The 13,047-nt window shown below is 29.7% G+C and overlaps 1 long non-coding RNA gene across 1 annotated transcript; it reads right to left on the reverse strand.

The window, feature by feature from the left end:
* Positions 1-1,776: 1,776 nt before the first annotated feature.
* LOC105766056 (uncharacterized) lies at positions 1,777-4,068 on the reverse strand. The gene is made up of 3 exons (XR_001124962.2): positions 3,792-4,068; positions 3,199-3,387; positions 1,777-2,105 (listed from the first exon to the last, which is right to left on the reverse strand). It is a non-coding gene; the product is annotated as an uncharacterized LOC105766056 (long non-coding RNA).
* Between the last annotated feature and the right edge of the window lie 8,979 nt (positions 4,069-13,047).

Below are 13,047 nucleotides of genomic sequence, written 5' to 3' on the forward strand. Positions count from 1 at the left end.
ACATTAATTACTTTTTTTAATTTTATATATACGTGTAATTTTGTGTATATACATTAATAATTTCAAATTTCTTTTTCTCATGCTACTGGTTTTTAGCTTTTTTAATTTTTTTTTATTTCACTTGTGATAGGCTTTTAGGTCATTAGCTGTCAAATGTTGGTGTTAATATTTACATGTGATTTGAGATTATTGTTATTATGTACATTATATTGCTTGGTTGTATTGATTGATTATTTGCGTTCATTTGTATGTATGTTGGCTTACGAATTATTCTTTCGCGGTATGCATTGTCATCACATTACGCTTTATTCGTTTAAAGTTTTGTTTAATATGGTTTAAGTTTTGTGAATCATTTTATTCAAATTTTTTCAAGATAACGCAATACTCGGTATTTGGGATCTTCGAGAGGATTGAGCCCTAACGTATTGGGTTCCAATTTTACTCGTTGAATCTAAATAATCGAGAATATTCTTTAATCAAAACACATAAATAAAAAGCTCATTCTCGGGAATTCGATACGTTGTGTCCTAACGTATTGGATATGACATGTTGTTTTCTCGAGATGAGGATTTTTTCTAAAAAATAATTAAGGCAATATTCAATGTTTGGAATTTTGAGAAATTGTGCCCTACCTTATTGGGCTTCGATTTTTTCATCTGACTTAAACAATTGAATACCCTTTTAAATTTCATTGCATGAGTTTTTTAAAGAACAAGCTCATTTTTGAGGATGTGAAATATCATACCCTAACCCATTGGGTGTGACATTTTCTCTCTCCGAACTGAGAGGGTCTTAACATGTAATTTGATTTATACAAGTTTTTTTTAATAAAAGGATTGTATTTTAAATGTTTGCACATTTTTTATATTAAGACACTAATTAATCAACAAGGTACCAATTTTGGGCCTGTCGAGGGTACTAACCCTTCCTCGTGCGTAACTGACTTCCGAACCCGTTTTGTAGATTTTGTAAGACCAAAAATTATCGTTTTAGTAAATTTAAATTTTTATTAAAATGATTTAATTATGAGGTGATCCGATCACACCTAAATAAAAATGATTAGTGGCGACTCCATTTTCATTTTTTTCAAAATTTAAGTTGACCCCCTTTTATCAAAAAAATTGTTTCGACAGCATGTATAGGTGGATTCGTGTATAAATGATCCAATTATTGTTTTGGTATGTATAAGTGTCATTACAGCTAATGTTTAAATTTAAGTCAGCCTTATGTGCAGCATTTCATTTGCTTGAGAATCATGTTTAATATTCATACAGAGGGTAAGGAAGGAAGTACAAAATTTAAACACAAGGCTGGTTGAGAAAAAAAGCATAATACTTGAATATCAATATCAATTTGACCTCCTTCAGCTCCACCAAGAGGCTGATGTATCATTACCCGTGAATTAGGTAAACTATATCGTTTTCCTAAAGTTTTGAAGAGAACAAAGGAATATGCAAGTTTAGCAGACAGAACGAGAAACTACACCAATCAACGGAGCTATGAACGACAGAAATCTATTTATATACCTTTAGTTCCCGCACTAAGATGAAAAGCTCTCATGTTGTTCACGGAAAAACAAGACATATCCGTTAACAATAATAAATAATTGCATTCAGATTTAAACTGAAATTTTATTGTATGAATGCACTTCACACCAAAGTGCTTGAGATCCAAAATATGCACCAGAAACATTATTTTGTCATATAATTTATAAAAGTCAAGCTATAATCCAATACTCGGCTTCCAAACATTGGAACACGAAAAACAATATTGATGGCATATTGGAGTTGGGCATATTGATTGCAGTCCACGTAACTGCTCAACTTATTCCAGTTCCTATGATATTTATACTCATTAGAACCAAAAATGTCAATATCCAAAAATAATGAAATTAAAATTAAGAAACCATTTCTTGTACCATAAATCAAAAGATCATATTTTCTTAATTAAAAAATAGTAAATTCCTAGAGTGGTAGTGCCCAATTCGATGAACCTTCTACCATGGCTGAAATTTAAATCATAAAAAAGGGGGTGGGGAAGAAATGCTGTGCGTCTTACTTCTCAAAAGCTAAAAGCCTCTTCCATACAACCCATTGCATCTGATCCTGTAATAGACAACAATGAAATATTAGAAAAAGAAAACAGAAATCAAGATACTAACATCTTCGATGAAAAAAAGAGTATTCAAATATTAAACATATGCAACTGTTGTCAACTTCCTATCATATAATCCACCACAGAACAATCAGCAGAGACATTGCAACCTTGTTAAGACTTTTGCTATTTGTTCTTCTGAAGCCTATCTGAATGCTATTTATATGCATATAAACCTAATCATATTTGTATCATAGTTTAAAACTTCTCAAAGCCTATTTTGGCACTTGTCTTTCTAACCCATGAACAATGACAATTACTAATGCAAGGTTTCATGCCGTTAAGTGCAACAAAGAATCTTAAAACAAGATAGAAAAGGAAGATAAAATGCTGAAGCCTCTAATTTAGCACATGTCCATGGACGAGGAATTTTATGAAACTTGTATACTTCTACTAATTGAACAATACTAATTTTATATTTGTAGGTAGAAGGTAGATCCCATTTTTACCGAGCTTTAGTTCAATTTTAGAAGTCTGCTGAAAATTTAAGCTGACATTACATAAATTTTGATGTTAATCTGGTCTTAATTTGTTCTGCAATAAATCATATACTATTTAAACAGAGTCCACCATCATACTAGGAGTTTAAAATTTAGAAACTATACAGCAAGTAAAAGATATAGATTACGTGAAGCAATCAACTCCGGATATTCGAGGAGCTTTAGCTCTTAAACCTAGAATTTATATTTTCTTCTATTTCTTCATCCATTTCAGTAGTTCAGAAACATAAATTCAGATCATTAACCACCTTTTTTTGCTAATCAAGAACAATAGAAATAATTGTTGCTACTCGAGAACAACAACAATAATTAAGAGTTTATTTTCTTTTCTTTTCTCATCTTTTAAGTTTCATGTAAGACAGACTCGGAGAGTACTATGTTGATTTAATATTTCCACACGACACTAAACCAAAATTCTAGCAAACTCTAACCAAAATCACAAGATGCAATCAAGATGCCACTTAACTAGAAAATTTCCAAGAAATCCCATTTTTTAACTAATACAACATCACATCACAGTCATAATTTTCTCATCTTTCTCTACCTTTCATAATTCATGCGTTGCAACAGAAAACCTTATTATTACAACAGCATAGTCATCAACTTTTGAAGTCGGATATTTGTATCTCCATGCTCGAACTGTTGTTTGAACCAAGGTTCGAGCAGCAGACGAACAAGCTGGGGCAGATTCTATAATATCTATCACTTTTTTGTTTGAAAGAACATCCCAAATCTGCAAGATATTGAAGCAAACATGAAATTCATCCCCGGTCCCGATCCAAACATCACAACGAATTGCAGATTTACACTACTAAAAGAAACTTTAGAAATCTAAAATACAGTATTCAAATCCAAATTTCCACAAAAAAAAAACCGGCATCGCAGCCTAAATAATAATAATAATATGAAGAAGAAGAAGAAGAAGAAAAATACTTAAGTAAATTGTATATGCAAATCCTCATAGATACTGGAAAATAACTTTCTATCTTTACCCTTTGTTTTGTCAGTAGGAAAATGTGAAACAAAAAGAAAATCAACCAAGCAAAACCCAGAACTTTCAGCTACTTTTTTCCTACACTTCCCATTTAACCAAAATCCAAATGAGGAAAAAGAAAGATCAAATGTATAAGAACTTACCGTCTTAGCTAAGATGGAAAATAGGTGCATGATGACAGACAAATGGATACGATGAAAATGAAAAGGGTAAAAAAAGAAGAAGAGAAGATGAACAATTTTTAATGGGGAAACCAAAGAAAGCTCTCGACAAATAAAAACCCAAATAAAAAATCGCGAAATCGTGAAATCGTTCAAAAATAAAACCACCGCCACAACCGAGAAAATAAAAAATCAGGAAGAAGAAAGAACAAAATTAGCTGGTATGGGCTGCAAAGGGCTGCCGATTTGGGGAAATTGGGGGGGGGGGGGGGGGAAATTGGGGGGATCGATTTTGGGAAAAAGAAGGGGAAAAAAAAGAAAGATTTTCATTTAAAAAAATATAATTACAAAACGTCGCCGTTTTGCAAATAAATATTTGTGGCGTTTGAAACAGAAATGCCACTATTGCTCGACTTTTAGCGGCGTTTGGAACAAAAACGCCACTATTGCTCAACTTTTTTTGCGTCGTTTTCATCAAAAACGCCAGTATTGCTTACCTTTTGCAAAAATGCCGCTAAAGCTCAACATTTTTACAATTTTTTATATTAAATTACTTTATCTTTCATATAAATTTTAAATAAATATTTTTTTTAAAATTTTAAGTAATATTTAAAAGAATTAGATAAAATTATAATTTTAGTTTTTGTCTTTCATTTTATTTGTTATAATTTGGTCCTATCCAAAATAGATAGTTACCTATCCATATCAATCATATTTTTTTTTTTATCAATGTTTTTTTAAATCTAATATTTAAATATATCAAATGGTTTAGATTAAATATTTTAAATATAAAAGCATTAATTGATTGTATAAAATTTCATCATTTAACAAATCTCAAGTAAACCTTAAATCCTAAACCATTTAATATATATAAAGTTTATCGATTATCTCTTAAATAATTTAAACTATAATCATAATTTTAATATATTAAAATTAATATTATCTCTTTTACAATTATATAAGAAATTATTTAATATATAATTAAAAACACTAATTAATCTAAACCCTAAACCCTTATCCCTTAAACCATAAATCATAAAACATAACCCCTAAACCCTTAACCCTAAACCTTAAATCTCAACCTTTAAACAATAAACCATAAACCGTAATCCCTAAACCCATAATCCATAAACCTTAAAATAGTAACTCTTAAAACTTAAACCCTACACCATATACCATAAACTATAAACCCTAAACTATAATCATAATTAATTCAATATTTTAAAATTAATACTATCTCTTTTACAATTATAGTAAGCTTTTAGGTGTCTCTTCATATTATTTAAAAATAATAATTACCTATATATCCATATCAAATATATCAAATGGTTTAGATTAAATTATTTTAAATATAAAAGCATTAATTAATTGTATAAAATTGTATCATTTAACAAATCTCAAATAAACCTTAAACCCTAAATTAGTCATTCAATATACATAAAGTCTATCTATTATATATCTCTTAAATAATATAAACTATACTCATAATTTTAATATATTAAATTTATTATTATCTCTTTTACAATTATATAAGAACATATTTAATATATAAATTAAAAAAACTAATTAATCTAAATCCTAAACCCTAACCCGACTTTTGAATCCCTAAATCCCTAACTCTTAACCCCTAACCCCTAAACCTTAAATCCCAACCCTTAAACCATAATACCTAATCCATAATCCCTAAATCCATAAATAATTATTTGATCACTGCGGGGGCAAGGCAAAACACGCAAAAAACTGGATAAAAAAACTGAACCGAGCACTAAAAATACTGAATCGGGATGGGATGAGATAGGGATATCCTTGGATATAGCTTATATCGATTTTGAAGAACCAAATTAATATTATCTCTTTTACAATTATATAAGAAATTAATTAATATATAAAATTAGAAAACACTAGTTAATCTAAACCCTAAACCATAAACCCTAAAACCATAAACCCTTAACACGTAACTAAACCTTAAACCCCAGCCTTTAAACCATAAACCATAACCCCTAAACTCATAATTCATAAACCTTAAAATGGTAACACCTAAACCTTAAACTCTAAATCATATACCCTAAACCAAAAACCCTAAACTATAGTGATAATTAATTCAATATTTTAAAATTAATACTATCTCTTTTACGATTATATAAGAAATTATTTAATATATAAATTAAAAAAATCAGTAATGTATCCAAGAAACTTTAAAATTATTTTAAATAATTGTATTTTAATTTTTCCATTTTTAACAAATATTTAAATTATTTTAAATCCCTGAGCATTAGCGGCGCTTTTTAGAAAACGCTGCTAAAAATAGAGAATTTGCGGCGCTTTCTCAAAAACGCCGCTAAAGCCCTGAGCATTAGCGGCGCTTCCTCAAAAACGCCGCTAAAGCCATTAGCATTAGCGGCTCTTTATCAAAAATGCCGCTAAAGCCATGAGCATTAGCGGTGCTTTCTCAAAAATGACGCTAAAGCCCTAAGCATTAGCGGCGCTTTCTCAAAAACGCCGCTAAAGCCCTGAGCATTAGCGACGCTTTCTCAAAAACACCGCTAAAGCACCCGAAAGCTCAGAAAACGGCGTCGTTGGGCTTAAGTTTTTTGCGGCGCTTTCTGGAAAACGTAGCTAATGCTCGATCTTTAGCGGCATTTTCCAAAAAGCTCCGCTAATGCTTGATCTTTAGCGCCGTTTTTTATCCAAATGCCGCTAAAAATGCCGCTAAAAGCCTGTTCTGGTGCAGTGCCAGTTTGCATCATATGGTCATGTGCGCTACACAGGCGTGTGGTTGGCTATGTGCGATTACACAGGCAACTTGGGTAGGTCGTGTGGGGCACATGGGCTGGTTAGGTAAGCCGTGTGGACCACATGGGCTGGCCAATTAGGCAATGTGGGCCCATTATTTAAAAAAGTTTCATTTAAGCCCATTTGACATAGAAATGTGTAATTAGATCTTTCGTGGGATTCGTTTGACTTATATAAGACCCGAGATGTGACAGTTGTCAATATGTGTTAGTACATAATATGGTTAAGGTACATGAAAAATGTAAATACGATCTCTGTTCTGGTAACTCTAAAAACGTAATTATGTGTTTGATTACGCATGACATATTTATGTGGAATAACTGTTAGTATAAGAAATAAGATATGATACAATCTATATAAGTTATGTGTTGTGTTATGCTCTGTAAAATATGTGTTTAGGTATGCATGGCATACCGCCTATGTGTTATGTATGTAAGTTAATATGATTTTGCATTTGCACCGGGGTGGGTTTTGATATGATGGAGGAAGTGTTTTTTGGCAGTATTATTGCAATTTTGGTTGTTAAACCGCAATATCTATCTAGAAGCTTAGCTGCATCATTATGAGTGGCATACCACTACGACCCGGTGTGATTGGATGGTTGGACTCTTGTAGTCCTATTTGGTGTGATTGGTTGGATGGAGTTGGTGTGCAACGGATGGGGGTAAGATTTGTTCTGTTCTGATATGAAATTATGATTCGATATATATATTTCTAAAAATTATGATTGTCCAACACGATATATGTGTCTAGATCTATTGTGACATTTTGATATGTTATTTGAATATGTGTACGTTATGAGTAAGAATCTATTTCGATATTGGTGTTTGCATTTGTATTTGATTATAGAAATATATATCTGATTTTGTATATGAGTATATGTTAAATCTGTAACTGATAATGTGTCTGTTATTTATGTACATCTGTTTGTGGGCCGAGTCACACACTAGGCTTCTAGCTTACTCATCTGTTAGATTCATTTCAGGTGTACTTCCGACTTAGGACTTGGTGGCGACTCCGGAGCTCAGTTCACACAATTTGGTATAAGTTGATTTGGTTTTTAATTTTAGATTTTACGGTCTTTGAAATTTAATTTGTTTTGGTATTTGTTTTCATGGATGTTTTATTTAAAACTAGTAAACTCACCCAAGACGACATAACTAATGGATCTTATGATTTTAAGAGATAAGAATTTTAAAAGTATTTTTCCGCTACAAGGTTTTTAAATTAATTACGACTTTTTACAACTCAATCGGTTAAACATTCGGGATTGCTTTTATAAAATTAATAAAACAAGATTTTCGTCTAAGTGCTTACATGCGTTCTTCTGAAAACTTGTGTTTTAGATAAATTAATAACTTTATTGCTCTGGAATTAAAACTAAGTTTTTGCGTAAATTAATCCACAATGTTTTTATGAGTGTTGTAACCTCCATAATCCGACCTTAACTTCTAGGCCGAATTTGGGGTGTTACAATCTGCTTGACTTGGTCTGAGAAATCTATTGCCCGAATCCCATTAACGGTGGTTCTTATTACATCATCTTCTAATAAAATAAGATCTTCATCTCTTCCACCATTAGATTCCATGAATTCCTTGTCAGAACTAGTTGATCCTACCCCTAGAAGTTTGTCCTTCCATGACATAGATATTTTCGGAGATGGATCAAGATCCATTGCCATGTCCACCTCAGGTGCATCTGAAACATCCTTAAACCTCACTTTTTTGGTGTTTCGATTCTCGAAAGATCGAGAATCATCACCATCTCCATCTTCGTTTAGTAAAATCATTGTTTCCAAGAACTCATAATAACCTAAAGAAATTAGCAACATCACATTTTAGAGATTATGTATATTGTGCCTACCAAAAATATTTATAGCTAATCCCTAACTAGAAACAAATTGTATTTGCTATCAAGGGAAGGTTAGTAATGTTGGTTAGGTCAAAATATGATTATTTAAGTCTAAGAAATACTTAATGAAGATTCAATATCTTAACTAATGAAACTATTCTTGGCTTCAATTCTTCGAAAAGTCAGTGGAAATCTTCATCTAATAGTCCACTCAATGACCTTCTTGCCTTCCAATAAATTAGGTTAACTTGTTATCCATTTGGTGTGAGTTTTCTTTTCTAAATCTTTCTATCTAACTATTTCTTAACAATGAATTACGGAATTCAAATTCTAAAAATTATGTAAACTGTACAATAAAGTACATGAATTTCCCCATAATAAATTGTAATTTTAATTTTAATTCAGTTCATTTATACAATCATATTAAAACAATTTTCATCATATTGAGGAGAACAACAAATTAACTATAGAAAATTTCATTCGATTAGATGCAAGTATATTTCAATAAATTATCTATAAAATCAAAGACCTTTGATGTGATTAACAACCAAAACTCTAATAATTAGGGGAATACATCAATTTTGATCCTTTGAAAAGTTTCGGGTTTTGAGAAGTCTATCTATATATATAAAATTAGATTAGTGGGTTATTCATGTAAAACTTTGAAATTAATGTTTAATTTTAAGATTATAAAACTAATTACTAAAATTGCTGTACGATTAAAGAAATCATTATTTATGATCGGATTAGCTTAAAGGTTGGAATATTGTTTTATTGCATTCCGATAAAAGATATTGTCATATATTTTATGTTATTGGTATCTATCAGTGCTCTTGTATATTTTGATATATTCTTTTGAGTTTATTGATGTCTTAAATATTTTTGACATGTATATTTTAATAGTCTAATGTATAGTTTTTAATAAATTATATATTATATTGTAGAAGCAGAAATTTTAGATCAACTTAAATTTATCATTTGTCATCATTATTTATATCTAATTAAATTTAATTAATTAAGAAATACATGAGGAAATTTATTCATTTTAGAAATCTATTATAAATCACACTTTTAAAGTTTATTTTATATCTCTAATTAATTAAAATTAATATGCAATCTAAATAATAAATGTAGACCACTCAAATATAGTGATTATATTCTATAAGAATCTTCTTTTTACTTGATTGATTGATAAGGTGATCGTCTCCAATACATTCAAAACAGTTTCACAAGTTCAAAACTTCATAAATCAAAGCATAAAGAGAAGATTTTGAAGATTAGAAGTTCTCTAAAAGATTATAAGAAATCTCTGAAAAAAATCGAAAAACTCAAAGAAAATTTGAAGAACACCACACTAGTTTTGAACAAAGTTGCTTTCCAATTCCATTCAACCTACAAAAAAGGATTAGACAAGATCAAGTCTAGAAGGTTGTTGAAGCGAACTCAACCATCCAAGATCAAGTCTTGAAAACCAATGGATCCAAACTCTTCGAACTCATTTTTAAGTCTTGACGACCCTTGGATCCAAGCTCTTCAAACCCGTTTTCAAGATTAAGTGTTGGCGACCCCTGAGGAGGACTTCATAGTTTAAGATCAAGTCTCAAAGATCCTTGAATCCAAATCAAAACAAATTCTCAAACAAACATCTCTCTAAACCCTATTTCAAGATAAAGTCTTGAAGACCTTTAAAGTAATCTGTATCCATAAAAAAATAAGGTTAAAAGATCCTTAAATCAAATCTCCACTAAAAAGAAAGGTAAAAAAAGTTATCCAAATATTATAACTTATAATTTTATAAATTAAAATTCTTTGAATCTTTTCAACTCAAAATTTATGCATACAAATTTCCTTTCATTTTTTTTTTCAAAGATGAGACAGAATCTGTTCACTACGCAATAAGATTATTTTCGACAGGAATGAATACAAAATTTGGACGCAATAGTGAGATGTTGAGGCAAATTGTAATAGGTAAATTAAGTTAATTATGTACCCACAAGTTGATAAAATGGTTGGGAACATTAGGGGTCAAATCATAATATTCATGTTCACAATTTATCAAGCACTTACTTAATTGAATTAATAGAGGCAATGATTTGCTTCAACTTTAAGCTTTCTTCATGAATCATTCAACATATACAGATCAAATGACAGTAAATCAGTTGAGAAAACTAAAAATTAAAATTAAAGGTGGACTTGTCTATTCATTTTTAAAAAATATATATCCATTATTTTTCCACCTAAATAGTAGGTGGGCGATCATTTAGTTATTAATAATTATTTGAACCATTTTTCATTTAATTTTTGGCTTTAAATCCGTTCGCTTTATGTCTATTGATATGCTGTATCTTTGCAAGCTGTTAAAACGATGTAGGGAACACTAAAAAATAATGTTGAGTGATGCCTGTTTTGTTTTTATTATTATTTAAGATTTGATGGATCAACATAAAGGGAATCCATTACCATTTTTACACTCTAAGTTTGGACTTTTGTCATTTAAAATCGAACATTTTAGTGTCAACTTTTCATGTATATATTCATTAATTAACTTATAAACCAATCGATTTCCGAGTTAAGAAAATATATGGGTACCCAAATTGTTCCAGTTTCAGGGTATAAAAAGTGGAAATAAAACAGTTTTTTAAATCTCCAATCTCTCACAATAAAAACTATTATTCCCTTTCTTCCTTAAGTAAAATTATCTTTAAAATGGGCGTTTGAATTTTGTTATATTTGCACGCATAAATTCTTTTGTAATTGTAATGCCTAAAATTAACTATAATTTCTCTCTAATTCATAAATAAAAGAATAAACGTATTTTAACACGCTTAAATTCAAATCTGATAATAATATCAATATAAATTGAGTTTTAAATTAAAATTAAACTACATGAGCACAAAAATTCTTTTAGATTAAATATTCCAATAAAGTAATATAGATTCATTCTATAGCAATGTTTTCTTGCATGCATGAAAAGTTTCAGTACTTCTAAATCACTTCAAGTGTCTAATGTTATTTCTTAACACACGGACTAATAATGATGGTCAGCTCTTCATTTACATAAATTATAATAATTTTAGCTAAAACAATGTATGATAGTCTTCTTCACCATTAATTATTGGCATAAAAGAAATCTAATATGTATATTTGAATGTTCTCTCATTTCCTATGTATATACACCATCTGCATTAGGGGAAAAGAAATTTACGTTAGCAGTTATTTTCGACTTAATTGTTTATTTTATTACATTTCATGTATTGACAAATTGTATAGGTTTTATTTTGCAAACATTTTAGATTTTACAATCATTCATTCAGATTTGATTTATTTGTTTTAATTTTCTAAAATAAATTAATTACGATAATGCGATGTAGACAGTCTTTGATCATTGTAGAATTTCCTTATGTATGTTTAACAATTTCAAACACCGATATTCTTACATTTTTATAATGCGATGTAGACAACCTTTGATCATCGTAGAATTTCCTTATGTATGTTTAACAATTTCAAACTCGATATTCTTACATTTTTATGGTAAGGTCACCATTAATAGTATTTCAATGATAATAAAGAAATACTTCATAATTTTTACAATCATGATATGTGGCATGGTGGTTGCTTATTCTATTTCTTAATCATGAGATTAGTAGTTCAATCTCCGTCCATAAGAATTTAACACATTTTATAACCAATCGTTTCTATTGAATTTGATTATTAGAACCATAATGCATTAGTCAAAAACGAATCTAATATAAATGAAAACTATTTATTGACGTATTGGACCTTATAGATTTAAAGTTGGTTAAATGACGAAATAAGAATGATGTATTAATTAAAAAAATCATTTATAACGCTTATAAGTCTATCTACCAATATATCTGCTTTCGCTATAAAATAAAAGTCGAGAATAAAGAATAAAGAGAATGAGAGAGCAAAGAGAGCGCGTATTTTTATTGATCAATTGGGATATTTACAAAGCTTCTCTTCTCTATTTATAGGCATAAGAAATATAAATGAAATAGAACTCTACTTCTAATTAGTATTAGAATTTAAGGTACATCAAAACTTATCTTGATCTTGATGGACATCCACTTAATAAGATATTTATAATACTCCCCTTTAGATGTCCGTTGGTAGATAATGTGCCTCGTTAAAACCTTATTAGGAAAAACCCAAGGGGATAAAAACCTAATGAAGGAAAAAGAGTACACAATCTTCTATTATAAGCTGCCTTGTTAAAAACTTTTACCAGGAAAACTCAATGGGACAAAACCTTGGTTAAGGAAAAAAGAGTATAGCGCATATTTACTCTCATTTATGAAAACATCACATAATATCTCATATTCTACGTATTTAATCTTGAATACTAGTTTTTCAAATGACTATTTGAGCATATTTACTAAGCATTTATATCACTATTCTATTGAAAGTCATGAGTGAGGGAAAATTTGGGGAAATATATTTTGATTTCTTTAGGAGTTTCGCAATAATCATAACAAACTTTAATCATGATTCTTCTATAAAACACAAATAGGAATTTTGGATTAATTTATAATCCTTCTTCAACTACTATTCACTAAGTCAAATTTACCACATA

This window comes from Gossypium raimondii, chromosome 5 (assembly GCF_025698545.1).
Source record: "Gossypium raimondii isolate GPD5lz chromosome 5, ASM2569854v1, whole genome shotgun sequence".
Classification (NCBI taxonomy): Eukaryota; Viridiplantae; Streptophyta; class Magnoliopsida; order Malvales; family Malvaceae; genus Gossypium; species Gossypium raimondii.